Source organism: Vespa crabro, chromosome 1, assembly GCF_910589235.1.
Source record: "Vespa crabro chromosome 1, iyVesCrab1.2, whole genome shotgun sequence".
Lineage (NCBI taxonomy): Eukaryota > Metazoa > Arthropoda > Insecta > Hymenoptera > Vespidae > Vespa > Vespa crabro.
In genome coordinates, this window is record NC_060955.1 from 8,088,194 (window position 1) to 8,092,129 (window position 3,936).

Consider the following 3,936-nt stretch of genomic DNA (forward strand, 5'->3'; position numbering starts at 1 on the left):
AGAAAGAAAGAAAGATGGAGAAAGAGACGAAACGATCGATCCTATGGCTCAATGAGCGAACAATGAACGCAATTGACACTTCTGCTCGCGAGAGAACGCAGTCGCTTCGGCGCTTGACGTACTTTAATATCGCGAACAAAGGGGACGGAATCATCGTGTTGCCTTTAACAAAGGAGAAGGAGAAGTGAAAGGATCGAGAGAGGGTAGAGAAAGAAAGAGCGAGAGCAAGAGAGCAAGAAAGATAGATAGATAGATAGATAGAGAGAGAGACAGAGAGAGAGAGAGAGAGAGAGAGAGAGAAAGAGACACTATACAGTATAGAGCGAGGGTAGTAAAGGGTGGGAGAAAGAGAGAAGAAGATAGAGGCAACTCACCTGCCCCCACTTCGGTATCGTTTCTTCGTGGCACCACCATAGGTAGTGGCAACGTACTACAGTCTTTACCCATCTGGCTGTTGCCAACGTTGTAGCGCGGCCTCGTTCCATCAAGCACCCCTTTTCCCTTCGCACCCACCTATCTCCATCGTTTCTTCCTCTTACTCTTCTTCCCCCATACTCCTCTCTATCCTCCGGACTCCCTCTCAGACCTTAGGAAAACTCATACCCCCAACCCTCGATTCCAATAAGGCTCCCTCGTTCCACAGCTCTCTCAACCCCTCGCACCCTTTTCTCCCTTTCCTTTCTCTCCTTCCTCCTCTTTCTACTCTCTTCTCGAGTAATACTCTCTTTCTCTCTCTCTCTCTCTCTCTCTCTCTCTCTCTCTCTTTCTCTCGTTTCTTCTCAACCCCCTTCACTGCACCCGGATTCCGCACTTTCCTCTACTCCTCTACTACTTCGCCAAGCCGGAGGCCCCTGAGCTTTTACCGCGGTATTGTTGCTATCGATTCGCCCCTGGAAACGTGTTTTTCTTCGGATATTTCGTGGCTTTACCCAGCACAGGACCGACCAGCCACACAACCTTGCTTTATATCCTCTTTCTCGACGATCTTCCTACCTTGGAAACCAATGAGAACACGGCTTCGTGCTTTGTTCATTACTTTGGAATTCTGTTATGGATTCCATCAGGTTCGATCGATGTTCTTCTTATTCTTCTTCTTTCTTTTTTTGATTTTCATCTTTCTTTTCCATTCATCTCGAGATTTTAGAATCCAAGTACTTATGTTGACCTTCGACAATAAAATACAAAATCTCAGATTAAAATATACCTTATGTACGATCTATTTCTTTGCAAGGAATTAAGAATTGTTTGGTCCTCTTTCTGGAGATTTCAATGAATGGGCCGGTTAGCTTCGTCACTGCTGTTTGTATGTGAGCACATTGAAGACATTTTTATCGATCGGTCATTATCGACGCTATAAATGTAACTATTTTTAATAGCATTTTAAATTATTTATATATGTGTCACTTCGTTTTAAACTAGAGAAAGAGAAAGAGAGAGAGAGAGAGAGAGAGAGAGAGAGAGAGAGAGAGAGAGAGAGGGAGAGTGAGAGAGAGAGGGAGGAAGAGAGAATTTTTTTTTTATCTATTTATACGGAATAATTACGTTTACATATTTCCATAAAGAAGAAAGAAAAATATTAACTTAATTCAAGCAAGCATTCTCTTTTTTTCCTTCCAACAAAATTTTATTCCCTCGTAGTTAAATTTTTTCTTCGCAAATATTTTTCGCAAAAATCTACGATTTCTTGTAGTGCGTTTGATCATAGTCTAATCGTCAAATCAATGATGGAACGATATTACCTCGTCGATTCGAGAGACGATTTAGAGTCTCTCCTTTCACGATTAGTGACCGGTCCGAGGTTTTCGCGCGACGTATGTGACGTGCATTGTTCTTTGGGAGAGGGTAACGGGTTGGTGAAGAGTACGACATCCTATCACGGTGCTCTCGAACAAGGGAAAAAAGTACGGGCGACTGGTATTAGCTTTTCGTAGAGGAAACGAATAGGAACGAACAATGGCACCTATTTTCTCGCGTCGGCAAAGAAAATCTATCGTGCTCTGGACAAACATGCTCGGTGTGCTAAACGAACAAATTTTCAAAAAGCTTATTTTTGTATTTTCCTCAAAACCTTTGTAAGAACTTGACTCGATAATGACTTGCAAATCGCGTGTTTGTCAGTTTATTGGGTTATGTATAAATCAAAAGATATGTGTATATATATATATATATGTATATACATATATATATATACATATGTAAGCGTACATATAGAAAGTAGCGAATATTCTGACAAACAACGATCTTACCCTACAAACCTCGGACTTATCTCCCGAAGGATCTCTCTTTCCTTCAACTTCAACGTTTCGGTTATTGCCACCCCCGCCTAGTCCGGTCGAGCATGCGAGCAGACAAGAAAGCCGACGTAGAAGCTCGTCCGTACCCCTGTGCCGACCCATTGTAATTCGTATCGTCGGTCGTGTGGGAGGATCTCTTATTTTCTCGTTGTATCCAGTATACCTAGCTATCCTAGTCTTCTCTTTCTCTCTCTCTTTCTCTCTCTCTCCCTCCCTCTCTCTTACTCTGTCTAACACACTGTACGTTTCTTCAGTCTACTCTCTTCCACTACGTCGTTTCCCCACCTTGTCTACCCTCGTTTCGTTCTCCTACTTTGCCGCACAAACCCGGCACTCTCCCCCTTTACTTCTCCTCCTCCTATTCCTCCTCTACTTCCTTCATTCCACTCACCCTCGTCGACGTCCAACTTGGAGCTCTATGGAGGATAGCACGCCGGCTCTAGAATGTAAGGGATGATTTTGGAGATAGCTCGAGGGTCGCTCGCTACGTAGGAGTTGGTAGGTGGGTGGTTGGATGGTCGAGACTAGTAGCGTAGGAGGGTTGCAGGATGAGGAAGGTAGAGGGAAGAAGAGGAGGATGAGGTGGGAGGTAGAGAGGCGAGGATGATGGTAGTAGGTGGAGGTGGAGAGAAGTTGGAGTTGGAGCAGGATGGAGTGCGGGTTTGCGAAACGGGGATTGCCATTGGGATGCTATGCGCGCGGGGTGGTTGCTGTGCACGGTAGGGGATGGAGGTGAGTCTGCAGAGTCTCAGGAGGGTGAGTTTGGCGCCGAGGTGTCGGCCTCCTCTCTCTCTCTCTCTCACTCTCTCACTCTCTCTCTCTCTCTCTCTCTCTATCTATCTATCTCTCTCTCGCTCCGTACTGTGCCATAGGTATATATATACCTCTTTTCTACCTCCTTCTCCATCCTTCACATAACTCCTTCTCTCACTCTCTTTCACTCTCTATCTCTCTACCTTTCTCTCTCTCTCTCTCTCTCTCTCTCTCTCTCTCTCTCTATATATATATATATATATATATATATATATATATATATATATATATCTATTGAACTAAACTACGAAGCCACCCTAATAGAGTTGGTTAAATTTAAATAAATAATCCCTAGGGGTCTGACCAATGTAAGAAGATCGATCTGTCTATTCGACCGGCCTTTGATCGATTAATAAAATTCTGAATTGACCGTGAAATGTTTTCATCAAAGGAGACACATCGAATATTTAAAATCGATCAACTTTAATAGCGATTCGATTAACTCGAATTAAAATGAATTATGTCGTCGATTATTGAGTTAATTCTATTGTCCTTCTGGAAATTAACCGAAAGAGAAGAGTTTGAAATGTTTCGAAAATCAAAACAAGGTGAGTTTATTATCGTAGCCCTTTTTATCGTTCTCTCGCACAATGCATCACGAAAGAGATAGACACGAGCGACGAGATAAAGGGGTCAGAATGTGGTGAGAAAGGGACGGGTGATGCGAGAACAAAGAGGCCCGCCGAAATGGGGTTACTAATTCCCGAATAATGAAGGGATGGATTGCCAGACCCTCTCTTCTTCCTTCAAGGGAAATTCTATTCTCTATCCTCTCTTTATCCTTTCTCTTTTCTCTCTCTGTCTCTCTCTCTCTTTTTCTCTCTTGCTT